At 41.0% G+C, this 17744-nt stretch overlaps 1 protein-coding gene across 1 annotated transcript in view; it reads right to left on the bottom strand.

Moving 5' to 3' along the window:
- Positions 1–17297, bottom strand: part of LOC124144207 (tripartite motif-containing protein 2-like) — a 70846-nt gene extending 53549 nt beyond the window's left edge. Inside the window, exon 1 of the mRNA XM_046513502.2 lies at positions 17148–17297. The gene's annotated coding sequence lies outside the window, so the exon portion shown is untranslated. The remainder of the gene's footprint in view (positions 1–17147) is intronic.
- Between the last annotated feature and the right edge of the window lie 447 nt (positions 17298–17744).

Genomic DNA, 17744 nt, shown 5'->3' with positions numbered 1-17744 from the left:
TGGTAGAGTGTATGGGTGGATGAGTGTGTGGATGGGTCTGTGGATGGGTGGATGGGTGAGTGTATGGATGGATGGGTCTATGGATGGGTGTGTGGATGGGTGGATGGTAGAGTGTATGGGTGGATGGGTCTGTGGATGGGTCTGTGGATGGGTGGATGGGTGAGTGTATGGGTGAGTGTATGGGTGGATGGGTGTGTGGATTGGTGTGTGGATGGGTGTGTGGATGGGTCTGTGGATGGGTGGATGGGTGAGTGTATGGATGGATGGGTGACTGTATGGGTGAGTGTATGGGTGGATGGGTGTGTGGATGGGTGGATGGGTGGATGGGTGGATGGTAGAGTGTATGGCTTGATGGGTGGATGGGTGTGTGGATGGGTGTGTGGATGGGTGTGTGGATGGGTGGATGGGTGAGTGTATGGGTGGGTGGATGGGTGAGTGTATGGGTGTGTGGATGGGTGGATGGGTGTGTGTATGGGTGGATGGGTGTGTGGATGGGTCGATGGGTGTGTGGATGGGTGGATGGGTGAGTGTATGGGTGGATGGGTGTGTGGATGGGTGTGTGGATGGGTGTGTGGATGGGTGTGTGGATGGGTGGATGGGTGAGTGTATGGGTGGATGGGTGTGTGGATGGGTCGATGGGTGTGTGTATGGGTGGATGGGTGAGTGTATGGGTGGATGGGTGAGTGTATGGGTGAGTGTATGGGTGGATGGGTGAGTGTATGGGTGGATGGGTGTGTGGATGGGTGTGTGGATGGGTCGATGGGTGTGTGGATGGGTGGATGGGTGAGTGTATGGGTGGATGGGTGTGTGGATGGGTGTGTGGATGGGTGAGTGTATGGGTGGATGGGTGTGTGGATGGGTGTGTGGATGGGTGTGTGGATGGGTGTGTGGATGGGTGGATGGGTGAGTGTATGGGTGGATGGGTGAGTGTATGGGTGGATGGGTGAGTGTATTGGTGGATGGGTGTGTGGATGGGTGTGTGGATGGGTGTGTGGATGGGTGGATGGGTGGATGGGTGCATGGTAGAGTGTATGGCTGGATGGGTGGATTGGTGTGTGGATGGGTGAGTGGATGGGTTGATGGATGGATGGATGGATGGGTAGGTGAGTGGATGGGTGGATGGATCAATTGGAGGGTGGATGAGTGGATGGGTAAATGGATGGGTTGAAGGATGGTTGCGTGGATGGATGGGTTGATGGATGGATGGGTGGATGGGCAGTGTATCGTTGGGGTACACACTGACAATGACAGGTAATATATAAGTATAATGGCATGTCAGCAGGAAATCCTTTCAGAAATTGGGATAGAAAATATTAGACTAACATACAATCTGTCATAAACTTGATTTTCAGGAATATTCAATAGGGCTCTCCCCATACACTTTGTTGCCATATATCTTGATAGTGATACTGTAAGATGATACACTGCAGGGTGCTTGAAAACACATCCAATAGAAAGGCAAACATGGCAAAAAAGATAAGGAACTACAAATTCTGAAAAGGTTATTAATCCATAACAAGGGCACAAATAGACTTTCACTTTCCCACAAATAAAATCAACTTGATAAAAATTCACAGGCAGGGGACACCATAAATCGGCTTCACACATTTTACCTATGTCGGGATTCGAACCCGGGTCTTCGGCGTGTCGAGGGAACGCTTTGACCACTAGGCTTCCCGACCGCCCCCACAGGCCATGTAACATGTCATACTTACATACTACACAAAAGAAGAACATCTGATTTTTTCATATAACCATAGTTAATCTGTCATGTCATGGCAGACTAAATACAGTAGTAAGAAAGGATCGGGTCTTCCTTAACTTCTTTTGAGTACATATGGTATATTCACAAATCATCTTGTACCCATACCAAGGCCGTAGTTAACTTTTTTTTGACAGTTGGGGGCAAATATTTGTACAAGTATCACTTGTCCCCAACTTGTATTTTCATGATTCAAATAAAACTGAAAAAATCCAGGGGGGCAAACGGCTGCCTACGGCACTGCATACATGTCCTCCTTATATAAAATATCAAGGCATGAAGCTCAACTCTGTTCCAACAATCATTACAGTCCTATAAGCAGACGTTTCAAAAGTGCTGACTAATCATATTCCAGCTTGCAGTCTCTATGAAACGCCTACTCTTGCATCATGAAACAGCATACCCCAGTATCTCAAGCCCAATCTGTTACAGTTTACAACATAATGACAAAAATAAATATGATCGTTGTTATGGTAACATTACGGAAAGAAATATCGTCAAATACCTCCAACACTCCACAACAGTGGTGACCTCCATGGCGCAGATCAAGACTATGTCCATATCCTTCAACAGCCTGGCCCGAGTAATTCTTCAATCTGTCAGTCCACCTCTGGTCTTATCTAAAACTGATATTTTCCCACAAAGAATAATACCTATGACCCACTTTGGTCATTTGAGTTAGATAAGATATATCCCCAAGGCACTATCTTGCCCAATAAGTCACGAGATGATATTGATCTGAGTGCAACAAGAAAATACTTTAAAGAGTTATCATAATTGGACAGCAAGATCAAAGTGGAGAAAAAGGTCCCTAGAACATAAAAATATATAAAAAGTCTATCAGCTCCACCAAGGTTGAACTCAATGCATACGCCAGTGTGAAGGGCAATAACTTCTATATCTGACCAATGGCTATCAGAAGTTGGTGTTTAATTGGCAGTGGAGGAGAATGCAATGGTATAGCACTGGCTGGCGCTGGACAATCTCTATGGAATAGGAACTATGTGGGATGTTTGGGAATGGCAACCCACTTGGAAGGCTTCCAATGATAATGTTGCCACCAGTAGCTTATAGCGCCATTAAAGCCTGCATGGTCAACAGGAGTAGGAAATGAGCTTCCATATCATTGAAATAGCAATGTCAACAAAAAATGTATCCTTTTCAAAACAAATAATCTGTAATTTCATATTTATATAATTACAATTTTCTTACAACTGAACAAAAATGTCTTATTAATAACAAACTTTACCTATATCTATATGTGATATTCCACAAATTCCTCTTGTCCAGGCCTCCCAAACATTGACAGGATATCAAACACTGAAATAATTACACTTACTCAGAAGTTAATTTAATATGTAATGAATCTGAAATGAATTGAATTAAAAGAAATTGAAATACAATACATTTTACATTTTAGCAAAAAGGAAATGTTTCTAATTTCATCGAGTAGAGCTTTATGACCATTACGAATATTTCTGACCTGTGAAAGCCATCTGTGTTGTGTTATGAGTGAGTGAATGTTGTTTGGCAGCAATATATTCAGTAATATCTGGGTTACAACATTCAAGGCCTCAGCAAAACTTGAAAATGTTTTATGGTAGACGTATCAGTGATATCTGATGCAATTCCCTATTCCCTATACTTGTACCATATGATTTTTTTCAGGTGAACATTTGACTTGCCTTTGCATGTGTTTATGATGGATGACACCGGTGGGAAAGCATACACGCACCTTTTCAAGAACACCTGGTATCATCTCTGTTTGATAGTGATTCATAAAGTAATTAATAGAATCGTACAATTGATAGATTAGCAGAGATTTCTTATAATCATGGAAACGGTATTGAGGTTTTTATTTATTATAAATAAGTTGGCTCATACTGAGGATCCAGATTCCTCTCTGAGGTCGTGTAATAAATCCTGAACAACTACCATCATATTCAGGGTCTGTCTCGGGGAGATATCTGTCCAAGGCTGTTGGAGGAGGGGGGGGGGGGGGAATGGGGTTTAACCTTGAGTTCAAGATAAGTGCACTTATATAGTGACATGATGCAGAGTATGTGTGTGTGTGTCTGTTGTATAAGTGGACGAATGCCGGTTTTATAAGAACAGTTGCCTTGCTTTGATGATGGATATCTCTTATTAGTGACCGAGTGAGTGAGTGAGTGGGTGGGTGGAGTGAGTGAGTGAGTGAGTGAGTGAGGGAGGGAGGGAGGGAGGGAGTGGGTGAGTGAGTGAGGGAGTGGGTGGGTGGGTGGGTGGGTGAGTGAGTGAGTGAGTGAGTGAGTGAGTGATTGAGTGGGTGAATGAGTGAGTGAGTGAGTGAGTGAGTGGGTGAATTAGTGAGTGAGTGAGGGAGTGGGTGAGTGAGGGAGTGGGTTAGTGAGTGAGTGAGTGAGTGAGTGAGTGAGGGAGTGAGTGAGTTTTACACCACTCTTAACAGTATTCCAGTAATATCTTGGCATGTCAGCTTAATGTGGGAGGGCTTTTACGACTTTGGGGAAATCCAAGAGCATGAGTATTGTGCTAAGAAACCTAGAAATAATCAAGGCGAACCTGTATTCGAAGCCCACAATAATAGTGTCTGGTGTCCCCAAGGGACACAACTCTGCACAACAAATTGCAATTTGTTTGATGCCTGGGCCACCCGTGCCCCCAATAACATACATGAAAACCTAGCACTCATTTAGTTTGTCTGTTTTCAGGTTGCAATGGAATGCACACTAGTTGAAGATTGATAAAAACACCACTTCACATCACGAAGTTCACGCAGCATGCAAACAGTGATTCAATATATCTGCACTAGGCTCAGGAGCCAAACTGTCCTGGCACTTTAAGTTCAAAGACAATATTTCTAACACTTTAAATTCTCTGAAATTATAATATCTGAATATTAATTTGGGTTAAATTAGCTTTTAATATATAAGAGAAAGGAGCCTAAAAAATCTCTTCCTGATACTTTAAAAATCTAGACTTGCCAAAATATTGTAGAATTATTTGGGACTTTGGGATATTTTGTTTCAGGATCTGTACAAAAGGTTCCCAAACTACCAAAACAGTAACACACGGTGCCTCCTCCTAACTCCTATATTGTGACCAAACCAATAACAAGGGCACATGGTACATTAAACAGGATACTACAGACATCAATGGCAGCCATTTTGTTTATTTGTCTGGGTTAAGCCTACAGCATAGTTGTAATACAGCACAGTCTGCATTAACCAGGTTCCACCGAAGTTGGGTTTAAAGGTAGCCATCAAGCATGCCTTTCAATCGCTGCTTATAATCTAAAAATGAGGCTCTTATTATCACGCTACTTACATAATCTCTTCTTTTCCTACACATGTCCTAGATGGTACTTATAACACCTGGTGTCATGCGGCTTTTGATGGGTTAAATCCTTGCTAGTACTTATAACACCTGGTGTCATGTGGCTTTTGATGGGTTAAATCCTTGCTAGTACTTATAACACCTGGTGTCATGTGGCTTTTGATGGGTTAAATCCTTGCTAGTACTTATAACACCTGGTGTCATGTGGCTTTTGATGGGTTAAATCCTTGCTAGTGCTTATAACACCTGGTGTCATGTGGCTTTTGATGGGTTAAATCCTTGCTAGTACTTATAACACCTGGTGTCATGTGGCTGTTGATGGGTTAAATCCTACTGGTAGTTATAACATCTGGTGTCATGTGGCTGTTGATGGGTTAAATCCTACTGGTAGCTATAACACCTGGTGTCATGTGGCTGTTGATGGGTTAAATCCTACTGGTAGTTATAACACCTGGTGTCATGTGGCTGTTGATGGGTTAAATCCTACTGGTAGCTATAACACCTTGTGTCATGTGGCTGTTGATGGGTTAAATCCTACTGGTAGCTATAACACCTGGTGTCATGTGGCTGTTGATGGATTAAATCCTACTGGTAGCTATAACACCTGGTGTCATGTGGCTGTTGATGGGTTAAATCCTACTGGTAGCTATAACACCTGGTGTCATGTGGCTGTTGATGGGTTTATTCCTACTGCTGGAAACAAGAGCAGTGCAAACCAGGTTTGGTTAGTGAGTGAGTGAATATGGTTTTACGCCGCTTTTAGCAATATTCCAGCAATATCACGGCGGGGGACACCAGAAATGGGCTTCACACATTGTACCCATGTCGGGAATCGAACCCGGGTCTTCGGCGTGACGAGCGAACGCTTTAACCACTAGGCTACCCGACCACCCCAGGTTTGGTTAGTGATTTGGGTTTCACGCAGCCTTGAACAGTATTTCGCTTATATCACTGCATGCCAGCTGGATGTGTGACTAAAGCCTGAAGTGAAGCTCAGTATGTTGTTGATACACCTAGAAACATAATCAGGCCAAACCAGGTTTCCAACCAATGATAATAGGTTTCTGGTGTGACAAAGGGATGCATCTCTGCACAACAAATTCTGTCATCTTAGACAACTGGATGAAACAACAAGTATGAGTGTGATGGCAACAGATCAAGGATCATAAGTATGGTGAATCTGGGATTGAACAAAATACCAGCAGATCCTGACATGGTCAAGGGATGCAACTCTACACAGTCAATTGCAGCAGCTTGGACAGCTGGGTCACCACTGTGCCCCCAGGTAAATAGGCTGGGCTAGCATTAATTACTATCCTTGATTGAGTTAGTGAGGGGCTTTGAGAAAATGAGTTTTCTGTCAGGGTCAGCTATAGCACAGTGGCCTGCAGCCAGCAACTGGAGTGAGTGAGTGAGTTGGGTTTAACGCCGCTTTTAACAGTTTTACAGGTATATCACGGTGTGTCAGCTTTATGGGGTAGGCAAGCCCGAAGTGATGCAGGTCTCAGACGTTTACCACTTCGGTGAAACCCACGAGCATGGGTATGGTGCTGACAAACCTAGAAACATAATCGGGGCAAACCGGGATTCGAACCCACAATCATAGGTTTCTGGCATGCCCAAGGGACGCAACTCTGCACAGCGAATCGTGGCCCCTTAGACGACTGGGCCCTGCCAGTAACTGGACCAGGAGCATGCAAACCAATAGTCAGTAGTAAGGTCATATACCCGTGAAGATCCGGGGTAGAATTGGTCTTCAGCAACCCATGCTTGTCATAAGAGCCGACTAATGGGATCGGGTGGTCAGGCTCGCTGACTTGGTTGATGCATGTCATCATACCCAACTGTGTGGATCAATGCTCACATCATAAATCACTCGATTGTTTACAAACCACCGTCACATACAGTAAACTACGGTTATAACAAACTCAAAGGGACCACCAATTTTAGTTTGTTATAACTGTAGTCCGTCATAAGCAAACATATAGTATACATACAGCAAATGGCCGGGATAAAAAAAACCAGTTTGTTATATCTGTCAGTTCGTGATAAGCATGTTTTATTATTACAACATAGTATTTAATATAGCTGTAATATTGCTGAGTGCAGCTAAATAACAAACAAAAGTAAGAGCATATTCCCATAATTACTCCAGCTGGAAACATCCAAACTTTACACTCCAAAGGTGGTCAGTAGTGCCCGTCAGCAGCCATTACAACCTGACAATTCTAAGTTGCGTTTCTACTAATAACAAGCTCGGGTAATGGTCTGAAATCGCCTCATCAACCTGAATTCCAGCAATACAATGAGTATGATTAAACCTTTTCACTAATGTTCCTGTGTAGCTACCATCAACAATTTTATTACGCAGACCTAACAGAGTTGTAATGGCAGCTGAAGGTGGCTACAGACTGGGAATGCTTCTACAAACTCTTTATACTAACAGACTGACTAAACCCAACATACTCTGGAGATCAACTCAGTCCAAATCAGTTGATTTAATTTACAGTAATACAGTCTTGGTAAAATCAATGAGGCCGTCTGGTCAGATCAGAGAGTTTGGCCAGAGGAATGTGGTGGCCTGTGCTGAGGGCAGCCTGATTCTATATTCCCAAACTCAAATACCGTATTCGATGTAATAAACGCCCCGCTCTAATAAGCAGCAATATTTGCTAATATATTGGCTGGTGAACAATCCCAATTGGAACCTCTTCCAATTGATCAATGTACACAATACTTATTTATTCGTGTATAATACACACTCGTGTGTTATATGCACCCATAATTACGGGCAATTCAATTTTGGAAAAATATGTTTGTCGTGTATAATACGCACAGACTTTTCTTTTGTGTCATTCAGGCTGTCAGCATAAACCACTAAATATACAATCTTTCCACTCTGTTTTTTTTTCACTAAAATTCTAATAAGAGCAGCCTATTTCTAATTTTAAGAGCGCCCTGGGCGCTTATTACATCGAATACGGTAATAGACTTATTCTACCCTCTCCATGTGTTCCCTCATCAGGATATTGGCTTTCAGTCACAGGTCATGTGGGTAAGATGTTCTGTATTGGTCCCGACATAAAGACCATTCATAGCATCTGCATTTCAACACTGACGACTGCTTCTGATTGAGTGCTTGGTGCTAGCGCAAAGGGTAGCGATACTAATCGATGATTTCAGCCAATCTTTTTCTAATGCGACACAAATAGCTTAATCATGAAATTTTACTCTGGGAAATGAAGGATTAACTGTGCAGAATAAAAATGTGCTGTGTTAGCAGTTTTTTCCCTGAAGTGACATCTTATCTTGAAAGCTGGTGTCCACACTGTTATCAGCAATACTCCAGCTGTGAATGAACATGTGGGCCTTGCAGTCAGCAACAATCCAGCTATATTACAGCTGTGAGTGAACATGTGGGCCTTGCAGTCAGCAACAATCCAGCTATATTACAGCTGTGAATGAACATGTGGGCCTTGCAGTCAGCAACAATCCAGCTATATTACAGCTGTGAGTGAACATGTGGACCTTCCAGTCAGCAACAATCCAGCTATATTACAGCTGTGAATGAACATGTGGGCCTTGCAGTCAGCAACAATCCAGCTATATTACAGCTGTGAGTGAACATGTGGGCCTTGCAGTCAGCAACAATCCAGCTATATTACAGCTGTGAGTGAACATGTGGGCCTTGCAGTCAGCAACAATCCAGCTATATTACAGCTGTGAGTGAACATGTGGGCCTTGCAGTCAGCAACAATCCAGCTATATTACAGCTGTGAATGAACATGTGGGCCTTGCAGTCAGCAACAATCCAGCTATATTACAGCTGTGAGTGAACATGTGGACCCTGCAGTCAGCAACAATCCAGCTATATTACAGCTGTGAATGAACATGTGGGCCTTCCAGTCAGCAACAATCCAGCTATATTACAGCTGTGAGTGAACATGTGGGCCTTGCAGTCAGCAACAATCCAGCTATATTACAGCTGTGAATGAACATGTGGACCTTGCAGTCAGCAACAACCCAGCTATATTACAGCTGTGAGTGAAGATGTGGACCTTGCAGTCAGCAACAATCCAGGTATATCACAGCTGTGAATGAACATGTGGGCCTTGCAGTCAGCAACAATCCAGCAATATTACAGCTGTGAATGAACATGTGGACCTTGCAGTCAGCAACAATCCAGCTATATTACAGCTGTGAGTGAACATGTGGACCTTGCAGTCAGCAACAATCCAGGTATATCACAGCTGTGAATGAACATGTGGGCCTTGCAGTCAGCAACAATCCAGCTATATGACAGCTGTGAGTGAACATGTGGCGCTTGTGGTCAGCAACAATCCAGCTATATTACAGCTGTGAGTGAACATGTGGGCCTTCCAGTCAGCAACAATCCAGCTATATTACAGCTGTGAGTGAACATGTGGGCCTTGCAGTCAGCAACAATCCAGCTATATTACAGCTGTGAGTGAACATGTGGGCCTTGCAGTCAGCAACAATCCAGGTATATCACAGCTGTGAGTGAACATGTGGGCCTTGCAGTCAGCAACAATCCAGCTATATTACAGCTGTGAGTGAACATGTGGGCCTTGCAGTCAGCAACAATCCAGGTATATCACAGCTGTGAGTGAACATGTGGGCCTTGCAGTCAGCAACAATCCAGGTATATCACAGCTGTGAGTGAACATGTGGCGCTTGTGGTCAGCAACAATCCAGCTATATTACAGCTGTGAGTGAACATGTGGGCCTTCCATTCAGCAACAATCCAGCTAAATTACAGCTGTGAGTTAATTTTACATGTGCATGTAAATAATATCTTGCATAGGGGCTGGTGGCCTTGAAATAAACTTTCTTGGCCTTGTATTCATTTTAGTCTAAGCTTCATTTCATAGGTAAGGATAACATATGGATGACCAACTTCTTCATCACCTGATGAAGGAGTAAGCTTATACTCTGAAACATTGTGTTCCTCATAATAAAGAAGTTGACATTCATATATTCTCTTCCTAACTTCTTTATTAAAATTAGGAGAGATTTTTTGGTGTAGGTTCATACACCATTATCAAGCAAATGTTAGAACCTACACCAAAACAACATTTGTAAAGAAGTTGTCCATCCATACATCTTATCCTTACTTGTGATAAGTGAGTGAGTGAGTGAGTGAGTGAGTGAGTGAGTGAGTGAATGAGTGAGTGGGGTTTTACCCTGCTTTTAGCAATATTCCAGCAATATCACGGCGGGGGACACCAGAAATAGGCTTCACACATTGTACCCATGTCGGGAATCGAACCCGGCTCTTCTGCTACCTGACCGCCCCTATACTTACTTAGTACTCTAATTTCTAAATGCCTCTCAAAGATGTTACTTCATTTCAGAGTTAACATGGTTAAATCAAATAGAACATATGAGAGCCAATAAAAGAAATGTGCTTACATGTCATATATCCACAATATGCAACTACTTTGAAGAAAATTTTAGAAAGGCATAATTGTCTTAGACATTTCTTCCAAACTTTGGATGTTGCAGAAACAATGATGGCATTCTGAGGATAGTCAGACACAGAGCTGGTTACATTGTGTGACAACATACCTGTTTTTCACTGATAAGTAAAGAAAGTTAATCTTCAGTCTCCCTTCAGGTTACAAGTCTCCAACATTGCAGATCACTATGTCCCTGACATTACAAAACAGAATTATTAATGCATGTTTGGGGCTGATAGTAGGACAGAGTGGTCTAAACACCATGTATACATAGTAAGCCAACTGTAAATAATGATTACAAGGCCTGAAAAGGGACTAAGTATTATTCCATGCTTCATCATATCGTATTCAATATCTGGACAATACGTGAAGTGGGCAATAGATCAAGCTGGTCAGCTCTATGGTCAGTGGGTAATATATGACAATATTATCACACTTGTTTGTGTGCAAAGGTCATAAAGAATAATTACCCTTTGCCTTGCACGATGTAAGGGGAGTCAAGGGGCACTGACTGATAAGTTCCTGGTAATGGTGGAATATATTCTATGGACTCTTGTGGCGACTGTAAAGGCTTCTTGACAACTATGATATGCAGGGTGGTCAATTCTGACCATGGGTTCTCTGCATACTGGTCACACATCTGGTCAATTCAAGCTGGGTGCCTAGAGTTGGTCAACTATTCTGGTCAACTAGACAAATGCATTTATCAGAACATAACTAGAGGTACCAGAGGATATTTATTTTTCTTAAATAAATAAATAACAACAACAACAATAACAATAATAATAACAGATCAGTGTGCACTCAATTTTCTTTCTCAGCTTCCTGGGAAGTATACAACCCAAACTGCTCGTGAGGTGATAGAAGGTTAACAGTCACATTACCATCTCAAGTCAGTCTCCTTCATTTGACACTTTAACAGAACAGAGGCTGATAACTGACATAAAACTGTGTGATAAGTTGACAAAACTCTGATGTTTTGCGGTCTGAACATTCTCTGTAGAACCAGTGACATTTCTGGAGCACTTGTCCATTTGAACAAATACATTTGTGGAACTATGATGCTGATTGTGTTGATTAAGCGTGTGTGGTGTGTGTGTGTGTGGTTATAGTTGTACTAGTCTGGACTGATGCCGATTTATAGTGCTAGCTCACTGAGATACCATGTCGCAGTTTAACATGAATACCCCACTCAGACAAAGTATATTGAGCCGACCAGCCCCTTAATGCTGAGCGCCAGACAGGGTAACAACAAGTACCATCTTTTCACATCTTTTGGTATGAAACGGACGGGGATCAAACCCCGGGCCTTCTGCTCTCCGGGCAGAGGCCTTACCACTAGACCACAGAGACAGTCTAAATTACAAAGGTTCTTGGGCCCAGACAATGACTCTGGTTATCCTACAGCACATGTTCCGCTTGTATTCTTAATAAAGCAACACCACCAGTTGTTCACCTCACTGATCACTAACTTGAACCAATGCGTGGTCAACTCAGATAAAGATAATGTCCTCACATGGCTCAATATGTTTATCACTGATTGGCCATTTCCGGCAATCAACTGACCAATAATGGCTATTTACACTCATCAAGCATGGCATTTCCCCTCCACTGGGACCTAGTGGGCTGGATGATTCAGCAGCTGGTGGGAATACAAGCTAGATTACACTGTATGGTGCAGTATGTACAGATCTTGAAACATTGGTTTCTTTTTAAAACCATGCCATTTTTTCTTCAGATGAACCTGCTGTAAGTTTTGAAAAAATACAAAAAATACATAGATACCAGAAGTTAGACACGGAGTTATCTCCCATGTTCACATACTAGTTTGCATCCTTGACAACTTAATAACTTCTTTTAAATTCTTCTGTCACTAAAACTGCCTCTGTCAATTCAACATCAAAAGTCATTCATGTAGACAGTCATTACATTAAATTGCTGTTGAAACAAAACCTAAATATTGTGATGAAAAATAAGAAAATTTCCTTTAACCATGGACCTATACAAGTCCGTGCTTTAACATAAAAAGGTGCCTTCTCTTCAATTTGAGCTAGTGAGTGAGTTGACACTTCCAGCAATATCCTGGCGGGAGATCCAAAATAAAAAATATCCCTATCAAAAGTGTAGTTTAAAATTTTATGGCATCATTTGTATCTAGTCCTTTTCAAAACTAATTAAAATGGTCATTTGAAATATCTTCAAAGAAAGCTGATAATGCTACTAATAATTTCATCAAAGGAACCAGATGTTCATTCAAGAATATACTGAGAAAGTTACTAAATCTTTTTTTTTCTCTCCCCATAAAACATTTGCAACACAAAAAGAAATTTAAAGTTATTTTCCACAGACAAATAGTATGGTTCTATCTCCTATCAAGTCTCAAAACTGTAATCCATTTCATTCTTTACACAGCGTATGCAAGGAATCCCCTCTGCAAGAAAAACCTCTGTCAATACATTTCTTATTGATGTGCACTTCTAGCTTTCTACAGTTTTTCTTTGAAAAATCAATACCAGAACACACATGGGGGACCCGAAAACATCTCCCCGATCTCATTTCACAATCATACACTAACGTTATTAACTCCTAAAGAGCTATGAGTTCATTTATTGCTAATCCATTTCACCATCACATTTGAGGAAGTGGCCGATCGTACCTCCTAAATTTTATTGATGTGGTTAATTTCATCATGGTTTCTTATGGTAAAATCGATGAAAACCAAGAAATTGTTACTTGGTGTTGAAAGTGTTAAGCAATTGTAACTAATGCATTTCTATAGATTTGTCGACCTTGATCAAGTTAAGATTTTCTCACACACGTCGTAGATTGGGGATTGTTATTGAACATGCTCGTGAAATCCTTTCCGATCATATGAAGCTGCCCTATTTGATCCACATAAATCACTAGCGTTGAATCTTGCTCTCATGGAGCTCACTATCATTAAGGAGAAACAAGCCACTATGGCATAATACTGCTGGAGAGCGGAACAAATGATTGGCTGAGCATGGTACGTGCCTGACACAAGAGGGACACTGAATACTGCATCGGTTAATTGACGAAATGACCTGTTGCAGCTGATTTTCTGTAGAGACTTCAATGCCAAAATCAAGGATAAAAGGCACATCAAAGGACATGAAATGAAGAAATAATGGGGTTTTCAGACAATTGAAAAATGAACAATATCAAAGTAAATCTGAATCAATTTTAAATAAAGTGATTATTTTTTTCCATTTTGTCTAATTCAGAATTTCAATGCGATTCATTGAAACCCCATTACTTGTATGAATATCTATATCATGCATGGAGACACACGCACACAAAGAGCATTACTCTGTCGGCGTTCAGAAACTTGTTCATCTGGAATTCAGATTTGATTATTTACAGACCACCATCACAGATGGAATATTACTGAGTGAGACATCAATAAAAAAACGGGAAAAAAACAGAAAAATACAAGGGAGATAGGGTCCCTCGCAGGTAATAGCCTAACCCCAATCTGCCAACTGTCAACCCAAACAATTGTTTGGCTGAGTATGATATGTCCCTATTCACGAGAGATACGGAATACTGCATCAGTTAATTGAGGAAATGATCTGTTGCAGCTGATTTTCTGTGGAGACTTTAATGCCATAACCAGTGATAAAAGGCACATAAATAACTTGAAATGACAACAAAAAAATTCCAAAAATTGAGAAATGACGAAGATTAAAGTAAATCTGAATCAATTTTAAATAAAGCTTTAATTTAAGTGATAAGTTGTTCCATTTTTTCCCACACATTCGAATTCGTTGTGTGAAGATCTGTACTAGGTATGTAGGCACACACACAAAGAGAGTTACTCTTGAGGTGTTTTGAAATTGTTCAACTGGACAATTCTGCCATGAACAATACCTTCAGAAGTGAGGTGAGGTGAGGTGAATTGGGGTCTATCATCATGTCCAAGATTATTGCACTTTTATAGTGACATGCATGCACGTGTGTGTGTGTGTGGCTGCTTGTACTAGTCCGGACTGATGCAGATTTATAGTGCTAGCCCACTGAGATATCATGCCGCAGTTTAACATGACTACCCCACTCAGACACAGTATACTGACTCCCAGCCAACAGTCCTTATTTTAGCCCCTTATTGCTGATCGGAAGAGAGGGTAACAACAAGTACCATATTTAAACATTTTTGGGTATGACATGGCCAGGGATAGATCCCCAGACCTTCCAGTCTCTGGGCAGACGCTCTACCACAAGACCATGGAGGCGGTCCATTCAGAAGTACCGTATTCGACGTAATAAGCGCCCAGGGCGCTCTCAAAATTAGAATATTATTTTGGTGAAAAGAAAAGTTGAGTTGAAAGATAAATTTCGTGGTTTATGCTGACAGCCTGAAATGTTTATGTACGACAGATATGTTTTTCCAGAATTTAATTGCCCATAATTAAGTGTGCATATAACGCACTAGTCTTGTGTACATTAATCAATCAGAAGGGGTGCTAATTGGGATTGTTCACTAGCCAATATATTAGCAAATATCACCGTGGGTGTTTATTAGAGCGGGGCGCTTATTACGTCAAATACGGTAACAGGAAATCACTGTATTACTTCACCTACTGAACTCTCCATCTTCTGAAGCAACAAAAGGCAGTGAAAAATCTGTCTCAAACATATTCAATCCAAGCGTTCAGTTACACATGAAGCTGCTGATGCTCATGAACACTTCCATTATTGAATATTCATGTCGAAGAATCAACAGAGGTTACGTGACCGCCAGTGATTCATCTCAACGTCTGAATGGCCACCAGGTTTTACCGATTTCTCCTCAGGTGTAGAGTGACACCTTGTGTCTGCATAATTGGTCTGGGATGACATCATCGTGATCTGACTGCCACAAATGAGTCATTCATCACTATGGGCTCAATCATGCATGGGAAAGGAGTGTACTTGTTGCTTCCTTCTCCGCCACCATATTGATTATCTGTCTGACGCAGACAAACGAACATATTGTTACTATGTTGGCTAAATGAACCCAGACTTAGGTTCTATATGGGTTCTTTCAAAAATACTACATCATTTATTCTTGCTGTAATTTAAACAAGGGTTTAAATCCCAGATTTTTCCCAAATAATCAAGACTACATGAAACAGTCTAGTGACTGATGTTTTGAGCAACTGTCCAAGCCATCGGGGTACAGTGACACGCAATCAACCAAATCAACTGTTAAGTGTTGGCTTCCATTTGTCCATTGCTATCAACGATCAGGGCTAATTAACTGTTGGCTTCCCTTGTTAAGTTTCCACCTTTGTTATCTTAATACTTGTGTTGTTCTTTCGTGTACATATATATATTCTCTGCTCCCTAGCATTTATTATAGTATAAACTCCGAAACGATGTGTTCATCATAAAAAAGAAGTTGACATCCATAAATTCTCTTCCTAAGAGGTTAATTAATGTTTAGTCATTGCACTTGGTGTCCCTGCTATATTGTGTCTGTAGATGAGAAGATAAGATATTTTGGCAAGCAACAAAAAGGCGTCGTCCATGATACCAACTCTTTTAACTGGTTTAGTTGAAACTAGAGTGAGTGAGTGAGTGAGTATGGTTTTACGCCGCTTTTAGCAATATTCCAGCAATATCACGGCAGGGGACATCAGAAATGGGCTTCACAGTTGAAACTAGACAGACCCAAAGAAAACCTCAGAAGTCTACCAAATTGACAATTAAATGATTTTATATAAATACTGCAAATAACTTAAAGTATTATGTCAAATTGCGTACATTTTTAAAAAACCACAGTATCTTGAAAAGTAAGAAAATCTAAATGATGGTACAGCATACACCAATTTTAAAAAGAAAACTGATAAAAATTCGCATTATTTGGTAAAACCAGCATAGCATTATGAGACCAGACCGGAGTCTAAGGCTTGGCGCCAGTCATAAATAATCCATCAGCTGAAGTCTACTAGAGGGCATTGTCACTGTGGAGCCATCACAATACTGCCCAGGACTATAATCATGTAATATTTCCCTAGAAACTCGTCACAACATCAGCTCCATTCCCAGGACCTGGGACATTAACACAATGACAAATAGTATCCCTGTGTTCCCGTTGTACAAAAATCAATAATGTCAAAAGTACAAGTGTTCCACGACCCAGACTAAACATACGACAGAGGAAAAATTCAGACACAAAAGTGTCGTCAATACCATGTGAGTAAATCAATAAAATAGAACTTACCATCGTTCGTGTTATTTCATAAACAAAACCAGTTGTGTATTTTTTAACACAACAAACCGAAAGGATAATTAGTTTGGGATCAATTGTCCATCAATCATTGTGCTATCATATAAAAAATTTAATTGAATATGAAATGTTTCGGACAAAATGCAAATGATTTCTCGAAGGATGAAAACAGTAAGCGATGAAGAGATCTTCAAGCAAGCTGCCGCATGTTCAAGATGAGACATCATCTTGTAACGAACGGTTCTTGTAACAGGTGCTTGTTGCATCAAAGACAAGCATGGTAGGTTCGATATACAATCATGACACAGAATTCCAAAAATCAACTCAAGATGCCACCTACCGCATATAAAACTCAGATCTATCTCTTCCCCAGTGTATTTTATCCGTGGGTGCTTGTACCAAGTCCATATTCCATTCTTATCATAGACAGAAAATGTTGCGGCAGTTTCTGGCAGCACCAGACTAAATCATGCAAACAGCATGTGCCAATGTCGACACACTACCGGCACAGTCATACATAATTAGAATAATTCATGTTCATACATTATGATAACAATTCTGCATTAACAGGTTTGACTGCTAGCCTGCCCCAAGCCGAGTGAAAAAATCAATACTCACATCACTGTTAGGTCGCAATGTTGCGGTCAAGTTTTGAACATTATCGCGGCAAATCGGGTCTGTGATTCACGGTGTCAAGTAACAGATGAGAATCAGTATGTGTTGTTTGTAAGACAACAAAGGAACGATCCTTTCAAATTAGAAAATGTGAACATATTGAAATCAGTAACATATGGTGAAAATATTCTGATATTTGTCATTGTCTGAAATGGGTGGAGAAAATTGATTTTACTTTGTAACTTTCAAAGTGGGATCAATAAATTGTGATTATAGAAATGATTTAAACAACATTAATGATTTTTTTTTTTTAAATAATGCA

This window comes from Haliotis rufescens, unplaced genomic scaffold (assembly GCF_023055435.1).
Source record: "Haliotis rufescens isolate VD_foot unplaced genomic scaffold, xgHalRufe1.0.p SCAF_7, whole genome shotgun sequence".
Taxonomy (NCBI): Eukaryota; Metazoa; Mollusca; class Gastropoda; order Lepetellida; family Haliotidae; genus Haliotis; species Haliotis rufescens.
Note: the sequence above shows the minus strand (reverse complement) of the source record. Positions and strands in the feature narration are given on the sequence as shown.